The sequence below is a fragment of the Bos taurus genome, chromosome 28 (assembly GCF_002263795.3).
Source record: "Bos taurus isolate L1 Dominette 01449 registration number 42190680 breed Hereford chromosome 28, ARS-UCD2.0, whole genome shotgun sequence".
Taxonomy (NCBI): Eukaryota; Metazoa; Chordata; class Mammalia; order Artiodactyla; family Bovidae; genus Bos; species Bos taurus.
The window spans coordinates 6946019-6973878 of NC_037355.1; the positions used below are offsets into that span (position 1 = coordinate 6946019).

Consider the following 27860-nt stretch of genomic DNA (forward strand, 5'->3'; position numbering starts at 1 on the left):
AGTTCAGTTCAGTCGCTCAGTCGTGTCCGACTCTTTGTGACCCCATGAATCGCAGCACGCCAGGCCTCCCTGTCCATCACCAACTCCCAGAGTTCACTCAAACTCACGTCCATCGAGTCAGTGATGCCATCCAGCCATCTCATCCTCTGTCGTCCCCTTCTCCTCCTGCCCTCAATCCCTCCCAGCATCAGAGTCTTTTCCAATGAGTCAACTCTTCGCATGAGGTGGCCAAAGTACTGGAGTTTCAGCTTTAGCATCATTCCTTCCAAAGAACACCCAGGGCAGATCTCCTTCAGAATGGACTGGTTGGATCTCCTTGCAGTCTAAGGGACTCTCAAGAGTCTTCTCCAACACCACCAGGCCTTAGCTAAAGGTACCAGGGATGCAAGTGCAGGAAAGTCATGGAAATCAGGTAGGCCCCGTGCAGCTTTCTGGGAGGATAGCAAGTGCTAAGGCTCAAAGCCCTGTGTAATGAGCCAGGTCTGCTGGCCTGAGGCTCCGTCCACACATTTCCCTGGGGAACCCGGCATGTGAAGATGATTTCCTCTGGCCACGTTTGTGCTAATTAAGAGTGAGGTGTCCCACATGTTGCTGCTCTTGGATGTCCATGTAGTGCTGAGTGTAGTAGCACCTTGAGAAGGTAAGTAGTCATCAGAACAGTGACCTAGGTCTCATGCTTAGCGTCTGTAAACTCCAGGTCCCCATCACAGCTGTCCTACCTGTTTGCAGACAGTTTGATCCCTGGGGAGTTTTCCTCTGCCTTGCAGGTTGCTTTTGATGCCTTTGCCCCCGCAGATTGTCTTTATTTCTAAGGCTTCACAACATTTTGAACTTTGCTCAGTTTTTTTTTTTTTCACCTGGCAGTATTCAATATTTCTATCACAAATTGCCTTGTATAATTGGATGCTGATGCAAATATATTCGTTCTCTCCTACACACCAAGGCGGGTTGGGAAAGTGGCGCATCTCTTATCTGCTGGACGATGCTGATGCTCGGGAGGAAGTGGAGGAAAGCCGGGGGCTCAGGATTGATTGCAAGCAGGATAGGGAAGGAAGACCAGAAGGAGACCTCCTGCAGGGCAGGGTCTGCTCCTCCGAGGCAGGGTGAAAATGTGACTTGGGGATGGGTGTGGGGAACGGGATGCCTACTGTGCTGGTGATGGTGATGGGCAAGGAAAGCACAGGGACCAATGAGAGGGATGCGCTTGAAATTCCTGGAGGAAGGGTAGCCTGGAGCCTCCGTCCATTCCGTATGAAACCCCCTCCTCTTGATAGATTTCCCAGAAGAAATTCTTTCTATAGGGGAGGAAACCAAGAGCAGAACAGATTTTTCAGCTGACCCATCAAACAAGCTGGACATATTTTTAAATGCAAATCCCTTTCTCTCCCATATCACCTCTGAACTGAACTCTGATTCTCCTCCAGCTCTGCCAGCCCTTCCTCCTGAGAGGGTCCCAGTGTCCTCTGAATCACTCATTTTCTCTTTGCTCAGCACCCAGGAGAGGAAGGGCTTATTCAGAAACTGTCAGCTTCTCTCAATTTTAAAAATCAAAGTAATATTCCTTCTAGAAAAGAAAGAGGAAAAAGATCTCTCCTGTATAATGCATTTAAAAAAAAAAAAAAGACTGATTAAAATGCAGGAGAAACTGTATAGAGAAGCGATCTCATTGGTAGAAACGTTCCCCTCTCTCCCCCCTCCCCTGTTTCTTTTTGTCTGTCCCTCATCCCTCCTTCCATCTCCCCTCCACCCCAGCTGTGAGTGACAGCTGAGCTGCTCACCACGGCTGTTCCTCCAGGCACAGTCATTAGAACCCTGGTCATGCAGCTTACCCCAACAGTCCGACTTTAAATACAGTTGCCCAGGCTTTTCCAGTTGTCATTTTCCCTTCTTGTTCAGCAGAAGACAGGGTTGCTTCATTCCTGCCGGCCCATCCCTGGTGGCAGAGATGAAGAAAGAATCCTCCGATCCGAGTGGGACATCCGGTGGGCCAGTTCACCTTTGCTCTCTGTAGGAACATCGCCAGGTTATCGCTGGCACTTTTCTCAAGCACAATTGTGTTTCGCATCCCCGAGACACTGAGAAAGATATTTTGCTGACATTTTGCACTAGAAACTGTGATATTTTAAGACAGTCTTTTCTTTATTTTACGAAAACAACATCTTATAAAAAGTAGCAAAGTCTTTCTGAAAAGGGCTCCTAATTTAAAAAATGAAAACAATTATAACTCCATCGTATTGTCTGTAAGGAGAAGAGCATCTGAGCTGTTGATAGAACCCCTCTGTGAGAAGCTGTGGTCCTCGGATACAACAGCTAGGACAGCCTCCTGAGAGAGTTGCTGGTTTCATTTCGTGGCCAGCTTATCTCTAGCCTCAATTAAAAAAAAAAAAAAGCTTTATTTTTTAGAGCAGTTTTAGGCTCACAGTGAAATTAAGAGGGCTTACAGCGAGTTCCTACATACCTGCTGTTCCCCATCATCACCCAAAGTGATGGCTTACCTTAGGTTCACTATTGGCGTTGTACATTCCATGAGCTTGGACCAATGTGTAATGATGAGTGTTTGCCACGATTGTGCCATAAGGAAGCCTTGATTTTAATACAAGGGAAAATAAGAAAGTCCATCTCCACAGCCAGCAGTTGCCCTGGCAGAGAGGGGTGTGCCATCCTGGATGGGATGGTGTGTGCCTGTCCCTCATGGTAGGCGGCTTCTGTCCAGCAGGACAGGCTGGGAGGGGGCCCAGGGATCTGAAGAGATTGGGTGGCCCTGAAGCCACAGCTCCTGAGCTTCTGTGACCCTCCAGGTTCCTCAGGATAGAAGGGAGCAGGGGAAGCCCCTCTGACCTTGGGCAGCAGAGCGTCGTGTCAACAGCAGTTATATCTGGGACTCTTGAACGATTTTGCCTTGGCTCACACTAAGGCATTTTAAGGTCTTCTTTTAAAAATGCTTCATCTTGAGGTTCCTTTCTGAATTTGCATTTCTTCAGTGCTGTTGGTTGCATGGGATTAAAAAAAAATCCCTAGGGGACTTCCCTGGCTATCCAGTGGTTAAGACTTTGAGTTTCACCTGCAAGAGGCACAAATTTGATTCCCTGTCCGGGAGCTAACATCCCACAGGCTGTGCAGTGCAGCCAAAAATAACAGAAGAAGAAATATCCCCAGACAAGCAGCAAAAATGTAAAAACTGCCCGGCTCCCCAGTCCAGTTGCATGCCCAAGGGAGACAGGATTTTAAAGGAATTTTCACCTCCTCTTACTGATGTCGGCTGCCCCTAGCCCATAGGAGGATCACTTAGGATTCTAGGTCACTCGGGGGTCCACCTAGAGATGGAGAGATGGCTCCTGTCCCCGGGAATCAGACCCATTGCAGGGGCCCCATCAGGACCACATACCATTGCGACTAGAGGATTCTTCATCATCCTTTTGCTCCATCTCAGACCCCGAGCACATCCCTGCCACTCTGCCAGCTGTTTGCTGCAACTATGGCTAGAATCACGATGAAAATAATAACTAACACTTTAGAGCTTCCTGTCTGGAGCTTTTTATGTGTCATTTCATCTCATGACATCCTCACAGCATTTCTCGGAGAAAAGTGTGATTGGCATTGATGTTTTTCACGTGAGAAACTGAGGCTCAGAGAGGCAAAGGAAGTGCTCAAGGTTCCCATAGCCTGCAAGGGCTGCAGCCCTGGTGGGAAGGTACACCGCCTCCCTGGAGCCCCCCAAGGATGCAGATAAGCAAGTTCTATAAAGAGGTGTTGTCCACATCCATGTGTGGGTGAGTTTCTCATTGACCTGCAACCAAAACAGAACTATTTTGACACTTTTTTTTTTAAATTTTGGTATGCAGGGCTTTCTCTAGTTGCAGCTCGAGGGCCCTAGAGTTCGAGGGCTCAGAAGTTGTGGCACGTGGGCTTTCTAGTTGTGGTTCTTGGCCTTAGTTGCTCCATGGCATGGGATCTTAGTTCCCTGACCGGGGATTCAACCCACATCCCCTGCATTGAAAGGTGGATTCTTAACCACTGGAACCACCAGAGAAGTCCCCCGACACAGACCTATTTTGATCCCTCTTGGCGTGCAGCTCCAGACTTCTCATGTCAAGAACAGTACTTGTAGTGGAGTCTTGCAACTACAGAACACCTTTAGCTTTTCAGAATGCTTTCACGTCCATTATAAAATAATAACCATTTTGAAGCAGGTCGGGCTGCCATCTGCAGCCCCCTTCCATATCAAGCAGAGGGGAAATGATGACTGAATATATCCCTTTTGCCAGGAAGTCACATCGTTTATTTCCCTCCCACACACCACTTGGTGAGGTGGATGTCATTGATCCCATTATACAGATGAAAAAGGTGAGGCATGGTTTGGCTAATTTGGCTAAGGTTCCCCAAAGGAGCTGACCTGATGCCCGGCCCATGTTCTATCCCCTAGTCCAGAGGACTACAGACTTTTTCTGGAAATGGTCAGTATTTTAAGACTTTGTGGGCCACGTGGTCCCAGCTCTGCCATTGCAGCCCAGCCTCTGACAATAGCTAAGCAAGAAGGTATGGCCGTGTCTGATGAAGCTGCACTGACCAAGACAAATGGCAGGCCAGACCCTGGTCCACACAGCTGTTTGGAGACAAGAACCTCTGATGTAGCTGAACTTCCCTCAGGCCATCCTAAAACCACAGCCCCAGGGCCCTGCACCTTAGGGCCAGGATATGACTTTCAGACGATCTAAAAGTTTGTTACACCTTCGTGACATCGAGCTTTTCAGAGAACCGGAGGTGGCCAGGGTGCTCCCTCTTGGTCCCAGCAAGTCACCCCACATGACCCAGCCAGGCTGCAGTCACCTCTCCAGGGACCTCAAGAGCCCTGTGTCCTTGTTTCCCGTAATGAATGAGGTGGAGGTGCCGGGCTGTGGCTCTGCCCATCCTGGAAGTATTGGTGTCATCCTGGCCACTGTGCCTTGGCATTCCAAGTGGACAGGACCGCTGGCCAGAAGGTCACCATTATTTACAGCAGTGGCTCTTAATGATTCTTGACATGTGGAACATAGCGTCTGTGATTCCATTGCTGACTACCTGCCCGGAAATGCAAGGTGAAGGTTCAGGGCTGCAGTTCACCATTCCTGGTGGATGGTGAGGCTGGAACGGCTGCAAGGGTGACTTTGGGGTCTCAGGAATCTGACCCATCCCTGGAGACTCTTTCCAATCAGATGACTTGAGGCTGGAGCAGACACATAGCCAAAACCCCCCATCCCTGCCTGTTGAGGGGCTCGGGTGTGGTCCATACTGAGGAGGGGCATGACTGCCCACCTGCCTTCACTGGCCCAGGGGTCAGGGCTGTGGGTACTATACACTTAGCATCAGGACCGGGGTTGGGTTTCTGGATGCCTTAAGCATAAAGGAAATTCTGATAGAGGGCCCGAGGTGTTTCTTGGAATCCACAGAAGTATGAGACAGCCAGTCTAGGCAGGGGAAATCAGGACCACCATGATGCGTGACCCTCAGCACAATGGCCACCTTCAGGAACCCAGCCCCACGACTCCCGGTCTGTGTGTCTCGGCCGGTGTTCCAGTCTCCAGCAGTAGGAAGTCAGCTGGCCTGACTGTGGTCAGGTGTCTCTCCTGGATCAGCAGCTAGAGCTGGTACTGATGTCCCTGTAGACAAGCCCCCAGGGGAGGCCCTGCCCCAGGAGGCGTGGCTGCCTTTGGAGGGCTCCTTTCCTATGGCTCCAGCTGTGTCAGAGCTGTGGTCAGGGGCCTGGGCTCTCAGCCCAGCTCTGTAACCAGTTAGTGATGTCACCTTTGGACAGCTGTCCTCCACTCTGCTCAGGTTTCCCATCAGGGCCTCTGGGCTCTGGCATTTGGTAGCCGAAGGGGCGCTGATCTCGGCCTGGAAGCTTTGTTGGACCCCAAGTATTCCTGGCTGTGACTGGCTGAGAGTAATGCCTTGGACAGAGGCATCCATCCTGCTCCCAGATACCTTGATAACCACGGGAACCACAGTCCCACTGCCACCTACCAGCTTCACGGAGAGTCCGGGCTCAGAGACTGCTAGCCTTTGGTCCAGTGGATAACTGCAGAGCCCCACATATACCCAGTAATGAGAATGAAGCATGTTATCCCTGAGTGGACATCACTTTATGTCATCAGCCTGTACATGTCTTGTCCAGCCCCATCCTCAGTCTCTATGATGGTTAATTTTTGTGTCCACTTGGCTAGGCATATTACTCAGGTCAAATACCAGTCTAGATGTTGCTGTGACTTAAAAAAAAAAAATCAGTTGATTTGTAATCGATTTATAATGTATTAGTTTAAATCATTTATAATTGATTTATAATGTATTAGTTTCAGGTGTACAGCAAACTAATTTAATTATGTGTATATTTTTATATACATGCATCAGTTCAGTTCAGTTCAGTCGCTCAGTCGTGTCAGACTCTTTGCGACCCCATGAACCGGAGCACGCCAGACCTCCCTGTCCCTCAACAACTCCTGGAGTCCACCCAAACCCATGTCTATTGTGTTGGTGATGCCATCCAACCATCTCATCCTCTGTCGTCCCCTTCTCCTCCTGCCTCAATCTTTCCCAGCATCAGGATCTTTTCAAATAAGTCGGCTCTCTCATCAGGTGGCCAAAGTATTGGAGTTTCAGCTTCCAAATCAGTCCTACCAATGAACACCCAGGACTGATCTCCTTCAGAATGGACTGGTTGGATCTCCTTGCAGTCGAAGGGACTCTCAAGAGTCTTCTCCAACACCACAGTTCAAAAGCATCAATTCTTCGGTGCTCAGCTTTCTTTATAGTCCAACTCTCACATCCATACATGACTACTGGATGCATACATATATATATATATATATATATATATACATATATATATATACACACTCTTTTTCAGATTCTTTTCCTTTATAGGTTATTACAAGATATTGAATATAGTTCCCTGTGCTATACAGTAAGTCCTTATTGTTTGCCTATTTTATATATAGTAGTATATATATGTTAACCCCAAACTCTTAATTTAAACCTCTCCCATCTCTTCCTCTTTGGTAACCATAACTTTGTTTTTTATGTCTGGGAGTCTGTTTCTGTTTTGTAAATAAGTTCATTTGTATCCTTTTTTAAGATTTGACATATAAATGATATTATATGATATTTGTCTTTCTCTGACTTCACTTAGTATGATAATTCTAGGTCCATCCATGTTCCTATAAATGGCATTATTTCCTTCTTTTTATGGCTGAGTAATATTCCATTTTGTATATGTACCACATCTTCTTTATCCATTCATCTGTCGATGGACACTTAGGTTCTTTCTGTGTCTTGGTTGTTATAAATAGTGCCGCTATGAACATTGGGGTTCATATATTTTTCCAAATTATAGTTTTCTCCAGATATTTGACCAGGATTGGGATTGCTGGATCATAGGGTAACTCTGTTTTTAGTTTGTAAAGTCATCTCCATATGTGAAAGTTCTTTTTAGATGAGATTAACATTTAAACCAATAGACTTGGGGAAAAGCAGATCACCCTCCATGACATGGGTGGGCCCTATTAAACCAATTTTAAGGTCTTAAGAGAGAAAAAATTGACCTCTTCCAGGAAAGTGGGGATTCTACCTGCAGGTTGCCTTTAGACTCAAACTGTAGCACCAGCCTTCCCCTGTTGGCCGGGCCTACAGATTTTGGATGGGCCAGCCTCCACAATCACACGACCCAGTTCTTTAAAAGACCTCTAGGCAGATGTGAAGGCCCTGTGTTTCAGGCCCTGTACTGGGGACGTCACCCTCGTACCCATCTCATTTCCTCCTCACCAGAGCCTCGTGAAGCTGGGGACCTGCTCCATTACTGAGGAGGACACTGAGGCTTCCAGACCATAAACTGTGCTGGGAAGGGAAGTTGGTCAGGCTCAAGCTTAATAAAACTGATGCCCAAAGCAAAGCTCTTTCTCCCTTACCATGCCACCTTCCAAGTAGGCACTGAAGCCCAGGGACCAGCACAAAGGTGAAATTTCAGCCATTGCAGATCATGCATTTTGGCCAGTGGTCCATAGGAGGCTTCCTGGTAGTTAAGCCACCAACTGTCAGGCAAACCCTGGGGTATAGCATGCCCATTCCCACAAACCCAGCCCCAGGTGGACAGCAGACCCCTCCCAGGCATCCACCCCTTCCTGGGCATAGAGACAAAAGTTCAGGCTCCCTTGGCATCCTCCATGCTCTCGCTGTGGTCCTGTGCATGTCCTGGCCCCTAGGAGCCCCAGAATCCAGCTTCAGAGTTGCAGGATCCACAGCACGTACAGACCAAAAGCTGCAGAGGCATCTGGGCAGAGTTCAAGGAAGTGCATTTACAGCAAGTACTTACACTGTCAGTAAAGCATCACTTCCTTTCCTCCCAAGTCATTCTGACGTGGCCCTGCCGTGGGGACAGTCGCCCTCTGAGGATCTTGGCAAGCCAAACACGTCCTTGCTGGGTGATGCCAAGAGACAATTAAGAAATTTAATTTGCACATTCATGCTTAGCTCACTTCAGAGATCCTTCCGTACATCCTGTGATAACGTAAGTAGGTTAAGTACCTCACAGCTTCGAGACTCCTCATTTTGTGCAGTGGTTCTCAAACTGTGACCCTGGTACCAGCAGCATCAGCATCTCCTGGGAGCTTGGTGGAAACACCCATTCCCAGGCCTCTCTTCCGACATCCTGAGTCAGAAACGCCCGGGATGGGGCCCAGGAATCTGAGTTGCAGTGTGCCTTCCAGGCGACTCTGATGGATGCCTCCCCAACATAGCCATGTGTGGTGCTCATGGGATCACTGAGGGACATCTGGAGAGTAGTAACGCCTCAGCCCTGGCCTCAGAGGTCTTGCTTTCTTGGTCTGGGGGGCACCTGAGCACAGCAGCCGTTCTCAGACTAGGTGATGTCTGTGAAATCACCTGGAAAACCTATTGCTGTTGTTCAGTTGCCAAGTCCTGTCCAACTATCTGCCACCCTGTGGACTTCAGCATCCCAGACTTCCCTGTCCTTCACTGTCTCCCAGAGTTTGCTCAGATTCACGTCCATTCAGTCGGTGTTGCCATCCAACCATCTCATCCTCTGTCGCCCCTTTTCCTATAATGCATGTCTGTTCCATGGCTGGACCCTCAGGGATTCTGATTCTGTGCAGCAGGGCTTGTCCCAGGAATCTGCGTTCAGAATACACTCCCTAGATGATTTTTGACACTGATGGTCTGCCAACCTTAATCTGAGAAACACAGGCTCAAAACACCCAGCTGGGGATTTCCCTAGTGGTCCAGTGGTTAAGAATCCATCTTCCAATGCAAGGGACGTGGCTCGATCCATGTTTGGGGAATGAAGATTCCACATGCCACAGAGTAAACAAGCCATGCCTTGAGAGAAGCCCCCACGCTGCCATGGAGACCCAGACCAGCCAAAAAAAAAAAAAAGCATCCAGCTGCACTTATAGCCACTCTGATTCACAGAATACAGAACACAGATATATTCATTTCCTAGGGCTGCTGTAACAAAGAGCACAAACCTGGTGGCTTAAAACAAAAGGAGTTTTTGGTTTCACAATTCCAGAGGCCAGAAGTGAGCAGTCAAAATGTTGTTAGGGCCACATTCTCTTCAGAGTCTTTAGAGGAGGATTCTTGCTTGTTTCTTCCTGGCTCTGGCCACTCCAGGAGGTCCTTGACTTTCAGCCATGAAACTAGTCTCTGCCTCAGCCGAATCCTCTGTATCTCTCCCTCCGTGCGTCTCTGTGTCTCTCCTCCTCATCTTATAAAGATGCCACCGTGCTTGGATTAGGGGCCTCCTGGCCCAGCATGATCTTGTCTTAACTAATCAGCAACTTCGAGGACCCTATTTCTAAACCAAGTCACATTTTTTGTCTGTTTGTTTTGCTTTTGGGCTCCCCAGGTGGCTCAGTGGTAAAGAATCTGCCTGCCAGTGCAGGAGACTTAAGAGATGCAGATTTGATCCCTGGGTTGGGAAGATCCCCTGAAGGAGGGCATGACAGCCCTCTCCAGTATTCTTGCCTGGAGAATCCCATGGACAGAGGAGCCTGGTGGGCTACAGTCCATGGGGATGCAAAGATTTGGATGTGAGTGAGCACACACACATAACTAAATATGTATATTATATATATATTTCTTTTTCAGATTCTTTTCCTGTTATTTCCTGTTATAGGTTATTACAGAATATTGAGTAGAGCTCCCTGCACTATCAGTAAGTCCTTGTTGATTATCTATTTAAGGTATAATAGCGTGTATCTGTTCATCCCAAACTCCTAATTTACCCACTCCCTTTTGCCTTCAGTAACCATAAGTTTGTTTTTGATGTCTGTGAGTCTGTTTATGTTTTGTAAATAAATTCACTTGTATCATTTTTTAGATTCTACATATAAGTGATATCATGTGACACGTGTCCTTCTCTTTCTGACTTACTTCACTTAGGATGATAATCTCTAGGTCTGTGTTGCTATAAATGGCATTATTTCATTTTTAATAGCTAAGTAGTGTTCCAGTATGTATGTCCCACATGTTCTTTATCCCTTCCTCTATTGATGGACGTTTAGGTTGTTTCCATGTCTCGGCTATTGTGAACAGCGCCACTATGATCCTAGGAGTGCATGTATCCTTTTGAATTGGCGTTTTCTCTGGATATATGCCCATGAGTAGGATTTCTGGATCACATGGCAACTCCATTTTTAGTTTTTTAAGGAACCTCCATACGATCCTCCATCGTCTTCTATCAAGTCACATGTTGAGATGCTGAGGGTTAAGATTTCAACATCTCTTTCTGGGGGACACAGTTGAGCCCCAACCATGGGCCAGGTCTGAGGGAACTCCAAATGCTCAGGTGCGGGAGGGAGTGGGAGAGGTGGGTGGGAGTCTGAATGCTCCAGATTAAACGTGATTCATCCCTGCCTCCTGGCCAGGGCAGGGACAGGAAAGCAGCAGGCACCGCCCTGGCAGACACTGGGCCGTCTGTACCCGGCTCTTCTGCCTTCTCTCCAGCCCCATTTGCTCCGTGTGAAATCTCTTGGCACTTATCTCCTCTCTGCAGAGCAGATAGCCCTGCCAGGCAAGAGAACAAAATGACACAGAGCTCTTGTCTGGTTTGGTTTTTCTTGAACAGCCCCAGGGCACTCAAGTGTCCAGGTCATCCCTGAGTGCAAGTTTCCTCCTGACAGTGGGCTGTGTCCTGACCTTTCCTGACCTTGAGCCTCCATCCATACCGCTTCCTAACTTTCAAATTCCCACCTGCCCTTCTAGCTAGATCCTGACCAGAAATATCAGGATGTCTTGCACTGCGGTCAATGTCACATGCCCGAGGACCCACCTATCATTCTTTAATGATTAATTTGAGATCATTTAGACTCACAGGATGTTGTGGAAATTGGATGAAAAGGTCCCATGTGCCATGTGTGTACCCTTAGCTAAGGATTCTAATGTCCAGCTTATCAAAGAGTGGAAATCCCAGTTCATCATCACATCAAGGGTAGGGGAGTGGCTTCAACAGAAGCTGTGATCTTCTGCTACCTACTTCAAAGCTCATGAATGAGAATCATGAAAATATCAAACATCTTCATGCTACCATTATCTGCCAGGCATGGTTCTAAGCATGTGTGTGTATGTGCTCAGTCATGTCTGGCTCCATGAACTGTAGCCTACCAGGCTCCTCTGTCCATGGGATTCTCCAGGCAAGAATACTAGAGTGGGCTTTCATGCCCTCCTCCAGGGAATCTTCTGGACATGGGATTGAAGCCATGTCTCCTGCACTACTGCTGCTGCTGCTAAGTCACTTCAGTCGTGTCCGACTCTGCACGACCCCATAGATGGAAGCCCACCAGGCTCCCCCGTCCCTGGGATTCTCCAGGCAAGAACACTGGAGTGGGTTGCCATTTCCTTCTCCAATGTGTGAACGTGAAAAGTGAAAGGGAAGCCACTCAGTCATGTCTGACTCTTAGCGACCCCATGGACTGCAGCCTACCAGGCTCCGCCGTCCATGGGATTTTCCAGGCAAGAGTACTGGAGTGGGATGCCATTGCCTTCTCCTCTCCTGCACTGCAGGCAGATTCTTTACTGCTGAGCTATCAGGGAAGCCCATTGCTCACCATAGGGCCAGATTGGGAAGGGTGGGATATTTGATATTACTCCAAAAGCAGTCATCATGAGGATTAGAAAGTCCTTGGGAACTTTCAGGATAAGACTTGGAATTTTTAAGTACATTTTGCCTTGACCAAGGGCCATTCTGACCATAGTCCCTGCCTTTAGGAGCTGTGGAGTCACCTGCTAGGCCATTAAGACTCTTTCTGTGAAAAATAAGGGCTTCCTCTTCGTGCTGACAGATTTATCACATCTGACAGTAAGAAGATGGGCTTGTGAATGGTTTCTCCCCCTGGACACTGGGCGAGGTGCCTGTGGGTGCTGAAGAAGGGGAACTTCCCTTCTGTTCTCATATCCACTGCTGGCATCTGGGACCTTCCTGCCAAGTAGCACAGGGCTCTCTGGGTAATTAGAACGAGAGGCCTCTTCCAGACGTTGCTGGACTGGGTGGGGTTGGGGGTGAGGCTTAGCCAGCAGAGGCTGGGTGGGTGCAGCCTCATCTGTGATGACCTCAGACTCGGAATAGAACTAAGGCGATGGTTTCAGTGAATAGAAGAATTTTAGGGAATGTTCCAATTAGGCTGCAGGTCCATATTCTGAGTCTTATCTTGATGAAGCTGACAGATGGGAGCTTGAAAGTGTCTTAATGTGAAGAAAAAAAATAAGTTTTAAAAATCAAACCTTAATCACTGGGATAGCAGTCTTGATTCAAATGCTCAGCTAATATCCATTTTCTTATCAGCACTGAATTGGAATACATCCAAGGAAGAATAAGTTATGAGCCCAGGGACATGGCATTAACACTTAAATTTTGACAAATTATGTTAAAAATAACTTCACAATTCAAGTTGAATTAAAGAAGAGGATAAGGGGAGGGGTATATAGCAATGTGAAGCATGCCAGTTATCTGAGACAGATTGCAAAGCCTCTTTGACTTCAGCAGTGGAATTCAGGAGTACTTCCTTCGAATTAATAGCTGGAAGGGCCTTGCGTGTGCATGCTCAGTCACTCCCCTGGTGCAGGTGCAACCTGGGTGACTGCAGGGAGGTCCTGTGCTGCTGTTGCCATGGTGCCGTGTTGCCATGGGAAGATGCCCTGTCCCTGTGCTGGCGATCTCCTTGTGGCACCAACTCTGCACGTCTGTGACAAGGATGTGGGACCAGTCAAGGGGGGTGCCTGGGGCCCCTGCTTACCCTGAGCTTATGCCAAGGGCAAGCAGAAAGACTTCTGTCAAGACCAAGACCCAGTGGAGGGCTTTCCTGATGGTTCAGTGGCATAGAATCTGTGTGCAAATGCAGGAGACATGGGTTAGATCCCTGATCCAGGATGACACCACTTGCCTTGGAGCAACTGACTGTGAGTCTGTTCTCTCAAGCCTGGGAGCCGCAACTGCTGAAGCCCACACAGCCCAGAGCCCGTGCTCTGCAATAGGAGAAGCCACTGTAGTGAGAAGCCCGATACCGCGGCTGGAGAGCGGCCCCCAATCACCAAAGCTGGAGAAAGCACTCATAACCATGAAGACCCAGCACAGACAAAGATAAATAAACATGCTTAATTATTTAAAAAAAAAAAATCCAGTGGAAGTCCCTACAGGACTACTAGGCCCCCCAACCCCACTTCTTTAGTGTATGTCAACCTGACCTTGTATCAGTGGATTAACAAATGGGCAGTTGGAGGAATTCCCTGGTTGTCCAGTGATTTCCATGCCAAGGGCCCGGCTTCAGTCCCTGGTCAGGGAACTAAAATTCCTCAAGCTGCACAGTGCGGCCAAAAAAACAAAATAAAACCAAAAAACCAGTCGTTTCAGCCAATTTGGATGCGTAACAGTTTATAGAATATATATTATATATATATATATATATAATGCATGATCCATTATAATAGCTACTATTTATTGAGCACCTACTATGTGCCAAACATTGTTTATGTTGATGTATTACAGACCCTATCTTTTTAAAAATTTATTTTATTGAAGTATAGTTGATTTATAATGTTGTGTTAATTTCTGCTGTACATCACAGTGATTCAGATATAGATAGATAGATAGATAGATTTTTTCATATTGTTTTCCATTATGGTTTATCCCAAGATACTGAATACAGTTCCCAGTGCTATAGAGTAGGACCTTGTGGTTTATCCATCCTACATATAATAGTTTGCATTTGCTAATCCCAAATTCCCAATCCATCAGTCCTCCTCCTCCCCTCCCCCACAGCAACTATAAGTCTATTCTCTAAGAACGTTGTTAGTCGCTAAGTCGTATCTGACTCTTTGCAACCTCATGAACTGTAGCCAGGCTCCTCTGTCCAAGAGATTTTTCAGGCAAGAATACTGGAGTGGGTTGCCAGTTCCTCCTCCAGGGGATCTTCCCTACCCAGGGAATGATCCTGCGTCTCCTTCGTCTCCTGCATTGCCGGAGGATTTACCGCTGAGCTATAAGACACCATCTTATTTAATCACTCTGGTGTCTCTAGGAGAGGGGTGGTTATGGTCTTCATTTTGCACATGAGGAAGCTGAGATTCAGAGCATCAGCCACCTGCCTGAGGCCAAGTACCAGGTGCCGAAACAGATTCCACTCCACTGCGTGCATGTATATGAGTGTCTTAGCAGATGCAAAAGCTCATATCTCCCAGTCAGAGGCCCTGTAGAAACCCTATCACTGAAGAAAGCTCAAAATATCTGCAACCAGAAGGCTGTAAGTTCTCCTTGATGAACAGGAAGTCCTGGAAGATGTTTGTAGGAAACGTCATCCTTGATAACCTGCCAACGTGATTCAGGGAATAGCCCGATGCCTGCCCACCAAGAGCAGCATTCTCATCTGAGCCACATGGGGAACGCTTTCACTATCAGGGACCATCAGGCAGAGAACGAGGGAGAGAAAGCTGAGATTCTTGTCCAGAAAATATTTCAGTCCCAGTGGGAACCGAGAGGTCTTATCACCTGATGGACCAGCACATTTGGAGGTGGATTTTGCTTCTGCTCACCATCCTGTATTTTCTTTTTGAGTGCGAGCTCAGTCGTATCCGACTCTTTATGACCCCATGGACTATAGCCTGCCAGGCTCCTCTATGGGGTTCTCCAGCCCAGAACGCTGGAGTGGGTTGCCATTTCCTCCTCAGGGGATCTTTCTGACCCATGGATTAAACCTGCGTATCCTGCATTGACCGGCAGATTCTTTACTGCTGAGCCACCTGGAGCTCTCTTGTGAATTTCAGAATTTTCTTAGGCTCAGAAATGTGCCTAAGCTTCTGTATCTCAAGTGGAGATGTCACCATAGTTACCCTGTCCAATAAACTTTTTTCATTTCTATGCCTCTCGTTCCCATATATAATTTTATTCAGATTTCTAATCAAGAAAGTTTCGGCAGTATCTACCCTGGGAAAATCCTCTTCAGTTTGATCAAAAAGAACACTCTGTATTAGCTATTTTATTCTCTCATCATGTTTAGAAGAAAGAGGACAATTAATTAGTTTTCATTCTTAGCTGCTGCCTGTGTGCGTGCTCAGTTGTGTCCGACTCTTTGCAATCTCATGGACTGTAGCTCCCCAGGTTCCTCTGTCCATGGAATTTTCCAGGCAAGAATATTGGATTGGGTTGCAATTTCCTACTCCAGGGGATCTTTCTGACCCAGGGATCAAATCTGCACCTCTTATGTCTCCTGCATTGGCAGGTGGATTCTTTACCACTGCCCCACCTGGGAAGCCATTCTTAAAAACCATCTTAATTTCCTCTTGTGCATTACAGGCAGGAAGAAACATTCCTTTACCTTTGAGTGAAGAAACAAGACAGGGCAGGAGAAAGTCAGTACTTAGGGCCACTCTGCAAGACTGTTTATGTCATCCTGTCTTGGAAGAAATGCTGGGTGCATATCAGTTGGTTAGAAGGGAAGTCTGGGTATGCCAGCGGTCTGAAAGACTGTCTCTGGATTCTAGGTGGCAAGAAGCCATGGCCAGAAACTCAGTGGTCCTGAGCATGGCCAGGTCAGGGCAAAGGGAAAAACCCTGGGACCAGTGCAGGAGTGTAGGAATACAGGGATCAGACCCAGACACACAGCACATCCTCTTTTTATTCCCAGAGCAGCCTCTTCCTTCCTTCCTGTTTGAAGTCTCTCCCTCCCTTCACACCTGCCATGCTCCTCTGTCCCAAGCGCAGCCCTGAGCCCATCCTTACCCTTCAAAGGATTCAGGCTTCAAAGGGCTTCCCAGTAATGTGTGCTGGGTACCCATTCCCCATCCACCCAAGCCCTATTAGTCAGAGAAGTTAGAGGGGCTCAGAAGCAAAGTGTGACCCTTTTCTGTGACGTCAATGAATCTCCTTCCTGAAATGTGCTAAAATTTTCTATGAGGCCTGTTCCACCAGGAGGCTCTGAGGACTTTATATACACTTCTGCTTTGCCCACTCCAGTATTCTTGGGCTCCCTTTGTAGCTCAGCTGTTAAAGAATCCACCGGCAATGCAGGAGGCCTGGGTTTGATTCCTGGGTTGGGAAGATCCCCCTGGAGAAGGGAAAGGCTACCCACTCCAGTATTCTGGCCTGGAGAATTCTATGGACTGTATAGTCCATGGGGTCACAAAGAGTCTGACACGACTGAGTGACTTTTACTTCTGCTTTGGATGGTAGGTTTGTAGTCTTTGCCAACAGGGGAGAATTTCATGGCCGTTGCCGACGGCTAGTGATTTCAAGTGTTTGAAGTAGTTCATTTTTTTAACAGAATTGTTTTTTTGACTGAGCTGAATCTTCACTGCTGCACGGACTGTTCCCTAATTGTGGCAAGCGGGGTCTGCTCTTTAGTTGAGGGATGCAGGCTTCTCGTTTCGGTGACTTCTCTTGTTGCGACAGCGCAGGCTCCAGGGCACGTTGGCTTCCGTAGTTGTGGTTCTCGGGCCCTAAAGCCTAGGGTCAGTAGTCATGGTACACATTCTTAGCTGCTTGGCAGCACGGGGGGATCTTCCTGGATCAGGGATGGAGCCCAGGACTCCTGCATTGGCGGGCGGATTCTTTACCAGTGAGCCAACAGGGAAGCCTGAAGTTAGTTCATTTTTGAGAAAAGGAAGCTGGTCCACCTCTTCCTAGAGTGTCTGGATGCTACTCTCTTCTATGGAAAAGCCAGTTTCCAAGCAGGGATAAAGAGAAGATCTTTGCGATCTTTGTTGTGATGATGAGAAGAGAGTCAGTCCCACGAAACCCGGGTTCCACTTGTGAAACTGGCAGCCCCCTCCTTGGCCATAAGTGTGCCGAATAGGTTGGTCCCTCAGGCCCTCCCAGTTTCCACTGTTTTGAAAGAACAACATCCCCATCAGAACAGACTGGAAAGTCCTTTCAGAAAGTCAGCCTGCATCAGAGCCCTGTGCACTCTGATGGCTCCCAGAAGAGCACCCAGCCGGGGAGCTGACAGGGAGCCCCTGGGCAGCCTTGTCTGTCCCAAGCCATCTCCTTCAGAACCACTGCTGCTCAGCCTGGGCACCTGTGAGAAACTCAGACTTCTGGGCCTCACCCCAGATGTACTGAATTAGAACATCTGCAGGTGGTAGCCAGGAACCTGCTTTAAAAATTCTCTCCAAACAGACCCGTGGTTGCTAGCGGGAAAGGGAATGGAGGAGGGACGGATTGGGAGTTTAGGATTAGCAGATGTAAATATAGCATGGATAAATAGCAAGGTCCAACTGTATAGCACAGGGAACTATATTCAATATCCTGTAATAAACCTTAATGGAAATGAATATGAAAAAGAACATATATATGTGTGTGTGTGTGTATCACTTTGTTGAACAGGAGAAATTAACACAAAATTGTAAATCAACTATACTTCTCTCTGGGTTCTTGTTATAGTCTCTAAACCCTGATAATTACTGTTTCAGGGGTTCCAGTAAGCTTTTCCTCATACCAGAATGGCTCCATAGCTGGAATTCTGTCTTTGGAGGATTACCCTTGGGGATCTTGGAATGTTGGTTTGAATTTGGATCTTCTGAGTCTTCAGGTTGAATCAGAAATGGTACTAAAGGGGAAGCACTTTCAGACCAGGTCCTAATGACACACCAGCTTCCATAGTACCTGTGACATCTCGTGGTCTGGTACAGATTTTCTCTCTTGCAAATCATACTATCTGAACTACAGTTTTTCTAGTTATGGTTTCCCTTGCAGTTCTCACAACTAAAGCAGAAAATCAGTTCATGGCTAATTTATAGCCACACATCATTCAAGGCATACTTTATTCATTAGACTTAACTCTTTCCAGAAACTAAATCCAGGCCCTGAGAATACTAAAATACCATTCTGGCAGCTTGTTTCAAAACAGGAATTCCAGAAGTGTTTGAGCAGTGACAACATTTTAGTAATAAGAGGACCATCCCCCAGCGTCTTACAGAGTCACCTGAAACGCACTGGTCGTTTGGATATGCTCTTTCCAGTGTATATAGTGATACTTCACTGTACACTTGGGATGCTCATCACATAAAGTCTCAAGGCTCAGTGGGGAGAGGCAGTACCCAGCCCCTACCCCGGCACCCACACCCCTGCCTCTGGCATCTGCAGTCAATTGACTGCGGGCGTCAGAATCAACTCTTACTAGAACTGCACTTGGAATAAAATCTTCTGATTTTTAATGATAACTGGCTGTTTTCAAGCAGCCTTCATATTGTTTCTGTCATTGAACTTCACAGCAACCCTTTAAGATAGGAGAGTTGTCATTTTCTGTTTTTTAAATAGATTTTTATTTTAGGACAATCTTAAGCTCACAGCAAAATTGAGCAAAAAGCATAGAGTTCCTATCTACTCCCTCCCCCACACGTGTCCACCCTCCCCCATTATCAACATCCCCACCACAGTGGTACGTTTGTTCCAGTCAGTGAATCCATACTGGCACACCACAATCACCCAAAGTCCATCATTTACCTTGAGGTTCACTCTTGACGTTCGACATCCTGTGTAGACATTTGGACAAGTGTCCAGTGACATGTGTCCACCTTGTCAACATGCTGCCGTGAAGGCGTCCTGTCCCCCACCTATTCATTCCTCCTTCCTGCAAACCAGGGGCGACCACTGATCTTTTCACCGCTCCACAATTTTGCATTTTTTGGAATGCCATACAGCTGAACTTCCGTCTCCTTTTGATGGACCTGGAAACTGATGCCCAGAGATGTGTGTGACATAGTTAAGAACCTCAGTCTTAGGACTCCTAGACCTACACTCCCTCCATGAACCACTGCCTGTGCCTTGCCTCAACTGTGATGACCTCAGACTCGAGTAGAATAAAACTAAGGTGATGGCTTCAGTGAGTAGAATTTTAGGGGATGTTCCAATTAGGGAGCAGGTCCATATTTTTGATTCTTATCTTGATGAAGCTGACAGGTGGGAGCTTGAAAGTATCTTAATGTGAAGAAAAATAAAGACAATGTTTTAAAAATCAAACCTTAATTATTGGGACAGCAAGCTTAACTCAAATGCTCAGAAATGCTCAATTAATACCCACTTTCTTATTAGCACTGAGTTGGAACACATCCAAGAAAGAATAAATTTTTATGAGCCCAAGGACAAGGTATTAACACTTAAATTCTGACCAATTGTCTTAAAAATAACTTCACAATTCAAGTTCAGTTAAAGAGAATAAGGGGAGGGATAGATAGCAGTGTGAAGCCTGCCGGGTATCTGAGACAGACTGCAAAGCCTCTTTGACTTCAGCAGTGGAATTCAGGAATACTTCTGTAGGATGAATAGCTGGAAGAGGCATTGTATGTGCGTGCTCAGTTACTTCAGCTGTGTCTGGCTCTGTGCGATCCTATGAACCCACCAGGCTCCTCTGTCCATGGGATTCTCCAGGCAAGAATACTGGAGCGGGCTGCCATCCCTCCTTCAGGGGATCTTCCTGAATTGATCTTCCCAGGAATTGAACCCATGTCTCTTAGGTCTCCTGCATTGGCAGGCGGGTTCTTTATCGCTAGCACCATCTGGGAAACCCAGATGAGGCATTGTTGGAGCACAAAGTAAAAGCATGCATCATTCTACTGGGTGACATGAAATTGCCCTCCATAGTAGTGAGGGGGTGAAGCAGATTCTGAAAACGTGGGTAGGAGGAGTCTTCACTTCAAAGAACAGAAGCAGCCTGAAGAAAAGTGAACATTTGGGAGGCCAGCCAATGTATTTATAGTATAAATTTACTTTTTTCCTCTTTCTTATTTTTTAAATTATGAAACTATGATTACACATTTACAGGAGACTTGGAAAACACAGAACAAAAGTTACCATATAGGTACCTATCAGTTCAGTCCAGTCGCTCAGTCGTGTCCGACTCTTCGCAACCCCATGAATCGCAGCACACCAGGCCTCCCTGTCCATCACCAACTCCCGGAGTTCACCCAGACTCACGTCCACTATATATTACAATTATTTTTAAGTAGATAAATTAAGATTTTTTAATTGGAGTTTCAATATCAAGCTCTCAAAAATTAATAGAATGGGTATACAGAAAAGTAGAAGGATATAGTAGACCTGAAAAGCACCGTTAACCAATTAAGATTTGTATAGTTTGTACACAACAATAGTATAAGTTTGAGGCCATTCACAATACACTGCGGATGGTGACTGCAGCCATGAAATTCAAAGATCCTTACTCCTTGGAAGAAAAGCTATGACAAACCTAGACAGCATATGAAAAGGCAGAGGCATCACTTTTCAGGCAAAAGTCCATATAGTTAAAGCTCTGGTCTTTCCAGTAGTCATGTATGGATGTGAGAATTGGACCATAAAGAAGACTGAGTGCCAAAGAATTGATGCTTTTGAGCTGTGGTGTTGGAGAAGACTCTTGAGCTTCCCTTGGACAGCAAGATCCAACCAGTCAATCCTAAAGGAAATCAACCCTGAATATTCGTTGGAAGGACTGATGCTGAAGCTAAAGCCCCAATACTTTGGCCACCTGATGCAAAGAGCTGACTCATTGGAAAAGACCCTGATGCTGGGGCAGATTGAGGGCAGAAGGAGAAGGGGGCAACAGAGGATGAGATGGCTGGATGGCATCATCAACTCAATGAACATGAGCTTGAGCAAACTCCAGCAGATAGTGAAGGACAGTGGAGCCTGGCATGCTGCAGTCCATGGGGTCGCAAAGAGTCGGACATGTCTTAACAAGTAAGTAACAACAAATGTGCACCTCGGGTGTGTATTGAGTTGCATGGTACAGACGAACCTAATTGCAGGGCAAATGAAATGTTGACACAGAAAATAGATATATGGCTGGAGGTGTGGTGGGGCTTGGGAAGAGGCGGGAAGGGGAGGGTGGGATGAACTGGAACATTTGGATTGACATATATACACTACCATGTGTAAAATCAATAGCTAGTGGGAAGCTGCACGGGGAGTTGAGCTCAGTGCTCTGTGATGACCTAGAGGGATGGGATGGAGGTGGGGTGGGAGGGAGGAACAGGAGAGAGGGGAAATATGTATACATGCAGCTGATTCACTTCATTGTACACTGGAAACTAACAACATTGTACATTGTTGTACGTTTATAGAACTTCCCTGGTGGCTCAGATGGTAAAGCGTCTGCCTACAATGCCGGAGACCCGGGTTCAATCCCTGGGTCAGGAAGATCTCCTGGAGAAGGAAATGGCAACCCACTCCAGTATTCTTGCCTGGAAAATCCCATGGACGGAGGAGCCTGGTAGGCTACAGTCCATGGGATTGCAAAGAGTTGGACACGACTGAGCGACTTCACTTTCACTTTTCACTTTCGTGCACTGGAGAAGGAAATGGCAACCCACTCCAGTGTTTTTGCCTGGAGAATCCCAGGGACGGGGGAGCCTGGTGGGCTGCCGTCTCTGGGGTCGCACAGAGTCGGACATGACTGAAGCGACTTAGCAGCAGCAGCAGCATTGTAAAGCAATTGAAATGCTAAGTCATTTCAGTTGTGTCCGAATCTTGGCGACCCCATGGACCACAGCCCACTAGGCTCCTCTGTCTGTGGGATTCTCCAAGCAAGAATACTGAAGTGAGTTGCCATGCCCTCTTCCAGGGGATCTTACCGACCCAGGGATAGAACCCATATCTCTTATGTCTCTTGTATTGTCAGATGGATTCTTTACTGCTGGCACCACATGGAAAGTGCCAAAGCAACTATACTCCAATTAAAAAAAAAAAAAAAGATGTGATGATGGCTCCTTTCACTCTATTACTGATGCTTTTTTCCCTCTCTTGGCTTGAGCCATTCATGGAGTCCTGCTGGTTTTCATTTCCACCCTCTGGGAAACAAGACTTTCAACAAAGCCTCCTGTTTTACATACTGTAGGCTCGGGGGCCATGTGACACTGTCTGAAGACGGCATTGCCAAGAGGTCCCCATTAAGAGATGAACGGAGGCCCTGGGGTAGGGTCACGCAGTCCACTCTGCTGCCCGGAAGGCTGCCCGTTCATACTCCTGTTTTGCTGTAAAGCATCCTTCAAGCAGGGGACGGTCTCGCCCTGCTGAAGTCATCCATCCTTGTATGGTATTGACCAAGTCCTGGGTTTGGCTGCCATGGCTAAGTGACTTTGAATCGACCAACATCCGTTTATATGATGTGGTCAGCAAACAGAGAGTCAGTGTAGGGATGGGGCCAAGTCTCAGTGGATGCGCAGCAAGTTCCAAGCCATGGGCTGATTCGGCCCTCTACTCTGAGAAGTGGGACAAGCAAGGTACCCTCTCCCGGTGCTGCTTCCTCCTCCCAGTGTTTTCAGATTCTCTCTGTGGGCCAGCCTGGCACCTATTTGATCTGAGAGAGACCTAAACCCGGAGACTTGCGGTGTCCTGTGGCAGGTATAGAGGGTAGACACGCTATCGGGATCACTGGTGACAGTTACAATTCTTCCCCATCAGCCTGATCACATATATGCTGTTCTGTTGACATAACTTACATCTGGTGAGTCTGTCGTTTCAGCAATTATTTTCAGTAACTGTGGAAATAGTGACTCACTGCGTGCAAAGTCCTGGGCTAGGCACTTGGTGAACATGCCTCACCTAATCCTCATGGCACCCTTTGCAAGGTCATAATCTCTGTTATTATCATGATAATAAGCACCATGGCAGGGGGCCCAGGGACAAGCCTGGCACTTGAGAAGCAAGAGGCTGTGCCTCTTCCCTTTCTCTCAGCTCCTGCTGTGCTCTCTGCTCTCTGGCCTGGCTCCTGTTCTTCCGTCTCTTTGGTTCCTCCTTCCTCCTCTTAGCTACTCCAGCTTTCCTACCCTCCACCATGTGGCCAGCTCTCCTGGTTCTGGACTCCAGGGAAATTGACCTGATATGCACAGCAACTCCTCTATCAGAAGGGGAAATCAACCTCATGTCCCTAGTTTCTCGATTCTGGAGCTCTTGTCATTATCTAGAGGCACCTCTTTAGGGGCCCCAGCTATCACCTGCTGACCCCACCTGTGTGAAAGGTTTTTAAATCAGATGCTGTACCTAAAGCTTCTGTAGGTAAACAGAGACCCATCCAGGCTCGCCCATACAAGCACAGGGTTATCAGAAGGTGACTCAGGAGGGGAAGAGAGAGGATCCCAGACACAGAAAGTGAGGGTGAGCAGCTTCTGGATACACACAGGGTCAGCGAGACCTGTTCAGGGCTTAGGAATAGACGTGAGCCCTTACATAAGAAACACTGGGCATCTCCAGACTCTTTCTGTGATAGGGGGTGACTTTATTTCCCCAGGGCATCCCAATCCTAGAATGTTCCAGTTCTGGTGATTTTCACCCCATTTCCCTGTTTCCTACTATGTCCAGTTCTGCAGAAGAGCAATTAGAAAGACAGACAACAGGGAGTTCCCTAGCAGTCCAGTGGTTAGAACTCTGTGCTTCCATTGCAAGGGGCATAGGTTCAATCCCTAATTGAGGAACTAAGATCCCACATGCCTCACAGCACAGCCAAAAGGGAAAAAAAAAAAAAAAAAAGACAACAGGTGTGTCTGCACATTTGGAAAGAGCATATTTGCCCGGAGCTGCATAAGCAACCTTCCAGCCAGGTGCCTGATGAGCTGGAGACACTCCTTTCCAAGCAGGAGATAAAACAACAGCTCAGCATTCCTGCTTCTTAAAGCTTCACGCAGCTCTGAGCAGGGCAAAAAAGACCAACCACAAGCAAGTGGACCAGTGGGAAGGGAAGTAGCAAGAGATCACACGTGGCCAGAACCCTTCCCTTCTCTGCTGCTTCCTCCATCCTATGGCTGTCCTGGCCAGGCCTTCCCAGGAGCATTTGCCAAGATGGTCTTTGTCAAAGAACCCAGAAACCATCCCAGTCCCCGACTCCTTCCCTCCAGCTTCCCCAGCCACAGAATGATTCTGACTATCACTCTACAAATTAACCTCTTGCCTCATTTCCATCCCATTCCCCCTGTACGATGTCTTGATTCAAATTTGACTTTATTCTACCTAGTTTCCCCCACTTCTGGCTCCCAGCCTGGCCCCAGCAAGGGGCAGAAGGAAATAAAGGAAAATTTTAATAATCCAGATTTGTCGAGGCCTTGAAACCACCTGGACTCGGTTCCTACCTGAGAAACTTGTCAATGTTATCTGAAACGCTGTGTCCCAGGCTTGAAGTCTTCCGAACGTCTGCCAAATAAGACATAATGCTCAACTTTCAGGTTGCGTATTTTTTTTTTCACTCAACAAGTAAATGCTCAGTAAACATTCACTGAATCAAGGAACAAATGAGAGAATGAGTAACAGCCTGGTGTGGGTCACCAGGTGGTGCAGGGAGAATGGGAGGCATTTGCTCATCTATGGAGAATCCCAGGGTGGAGGGTGACAACTCAGTGGACCCTGGGCTGTGCCTGCCCCAGAGAGCACTGAAGTCCTTGTTCTAGAGCATCTGCAGAGATGCTTCAGAATCTTCATTGACCTTGACTTCATATCATTGATTCCAGGAATGAGAAGAACCAGATCAAGTTGTAGTATGAGTGTATTTGCAGTAATCTGTTGTGATGAAAGGCCACCAAGAAAAACACAGACAGCTGAACAACACCCACGTTTTTTATTCTTAAAAGATTAAGTGTATTTATCCCTGTGATATCCCATACACACCAAGGTCATCATTAACACTGAGCTGTTAGGAACACCCTCCAGGTTTCCCCCTCACCTGTAACATACTGTAAATATACACACAGAAGGATGTGTTGACACGTGAATACCAACTCACACCCCAGAGGCACTGGAGAGACTTCTTGGTAGACTGTTAAACCTAGTGAGTATCAACTCTGGTAGCTCAGGTGATCTCAGAGGAAAAAGAAAAGAAATATCTAGAACAGCCCTCAATCGATGTTTTCATGTCTTAATTAAGAGAGTTGACTAAAGTAAGAAATGAATTCCTGTGAAGGTGTTTTGCTCATTTTCCTGTTGATTACCTGAATGAAGTATTTCTTTTTAAAGATGAAACTGTTGCAGGAAACTGATGGATGGGAGCGTAAAACATTCATGGCAGATGGATGGGATTGCACTCCAGTCTCTTAGGTGCTTTGGAGCTGGTCTTTGTAGGAATAGAGCAGAAACTTAGCATCCCCCTTCTGAGCAAATGTATATTTAAACTTTATTTTTGGCTGGACTGGGTCTTCATTGCTATGTGAGGGCTTTCTCTAGTCACTGTGAGCGGGAGCTGCTCTCTAATGCATGGGCTTCTCATTGCAATGCCTTCTCTTACTGTGGAGCACGGGCTTTTGGCGTGGAGACTTCAGTAGCTGCAGCACGCGGGCTCTGGAGTGGGCTCAGTAGTTGTGACACATGGGCTTAGTTGCCTCAAATCATGTGGGATCTTACCAGACCAAGGATAGAACCCATGTCCCCTGAATTGGCAGGAGGATTCTTAACCACACTGGACCAGCAGGGAGGCCCTGAGCAAATATTTTGAAAAAGCAAATGCCAGAAATCCTAATAGTTGAAGCTACACTAGAATGAGTTTCCACATAGATGTCAAAGCACTGGACTTCGCTTGTCTGTACCACTGCAGTCAGCCAGCCCAGGGGCGCTAACAGCTGGTGGAAAACTGGGCCGTGTGGACATCAGAGTCTGAGGATCACAGTGAGCAGTGTAGAGTCAGTGTTTTAGTTGGTTCACCATCCCTTTACTGATATGTACTCACACCATTCTCTGATGGCTCAGAGGGTAAAGAATCTGCCCACGATGCGGGAGACTGGAGTTCGAACCCTGGATTGGGAAGATCCCCTGGAGAAGAGAATGGCCACCCACTCCAGTATTCTTGCTGGAGAATTCCGTGGACAGAAGAGCCTGATGAGGTTGCAAAGAGTTGGACAAGACTGAGCGAGGAATTGCATTGCATGTAGACAATGGTACTGTAATCCCTGAACTGGATGGTCTAAAATTGTATGTCATTCATGTGTGCTTAAACACACCTGGCAGTATGCAGAAGCTGGCTCATGCGAGCTCACTAGAGGCAATGGTACACATCTTCCAATTTCATGTCCAGTGACTTCATATTGATAACCTGAAATGGACGATAGAGTTGGGGTTTCTGGATAATAATAATAACAACTCTGTGTTGAACCTTTTGTGTAACTGACAGAATGTTTTCTAATAGTGGTTGCACATTTTCCAGTTCTTCCAGCAGTGTAGGAGGTTTTCCTCTCAGTTTCTGCACATCCTCTCCAATCTTTGTTGTTGTCTGATGTTTTGGTTCTAGCCATCCAAATGAGTGTGAAGTAGTACCTCTTTGGGGTTTTGATTTGCATTTCCCTGAGGCCCCAGATAATCACGATGGTGTGATCACTGACCTAGAGCCTGGAATGTGAAGTCTTGGAATGTGAAGTCCTGGAATGTGAAGTCAAGTGGGCCCTAGAAAGCATCACTATGAACAAAGCTAGTGGAGGTGATGGAATTCCAGTGGAGCTATTTCAAATCCTGAAAGATGATGCTGTGAAAGTGCTGCACTCAATATGCCAGCAAATTTGGAAAACTCAGCAGTGGCCACAGGACTGGAAAAGGTCACTTTTCATTCCAGTCCCAAAGAAAGGCAATGCCAAAGAATGCTCAAACTACTGCACAATTGCATTCATCTCACATGCTAGTAAAGTAATGCTCAAAATTCTCCAAGCCAGGCTTCAGCAATGCGTGAACCGTGAACTTCCAGATGTTCAAGCTGGTTTTAGAAAAGGCAGAGGAACCAGAGATCAAATTGCCAACATCCACTGGATCATGGAAAAAGCAAGAGAGTTCCAGACAAACATCTATTTCTGCTTTATTGACTATGCCAAAGCCTTTGACTATGTGGATCACAATAAACTGTGGAAAATTCTTCAAGAGATGGAAATACCAGACCACCTGACCTGCCTCTTGAGAAATCTGTATGCAGATCAGGAAGCAACAGTTAGAACTGGACATGGAACAACAGACTGCTTCCAAATAGGAAAAGGAGTACGTCAAGGCTGTATACTGTCACCCTGCTTATTTGACTTATAGGCAGAGTACATCATGAGAAACGTTGGGCTGGAAGAAACACAAGCTGGAATCAAGATTCCCAGGAGAAATATCAATAACCTCAGATATGCAGATGACACCACCCTTATGGCAGAAAGTGAAGAGGAACTCAAAAGCCTCTTGATGAAAGTGAAAGTGGAGAGTGAAAAAGTTGGCTTAAAGCTCAACATTCAGAAAACAAAGATCATGGCATCCAGTTCCATCACTTCATGGGAAATAGATGGGGAAACAGTGGAAACAGTGTCAGACTTTATTTGTTTGGGCTCCAAAATCACTGCAGATGGTGATTGCAGCCATGAAATTAAAAGACGCTTACTCCTTGGAAGGAAAGTTATGA

The 27860-nt window shown here is 46.9% G+C and overlaps 1 protein-coding gene across 1 annotated transcript in view; it reads left to right on the forward strand.

The window, feature by feature from the left end:
- SLC35F3 (solute carrier family 35 member F3) overlaps positions 1-27860 on the forward strand; it is a 434652-nt gene that overhangs the window by 225285 nt on the left and 181507 nt on the right. The gene's annotated exons all lie outside the window — the stretch shown is intronic.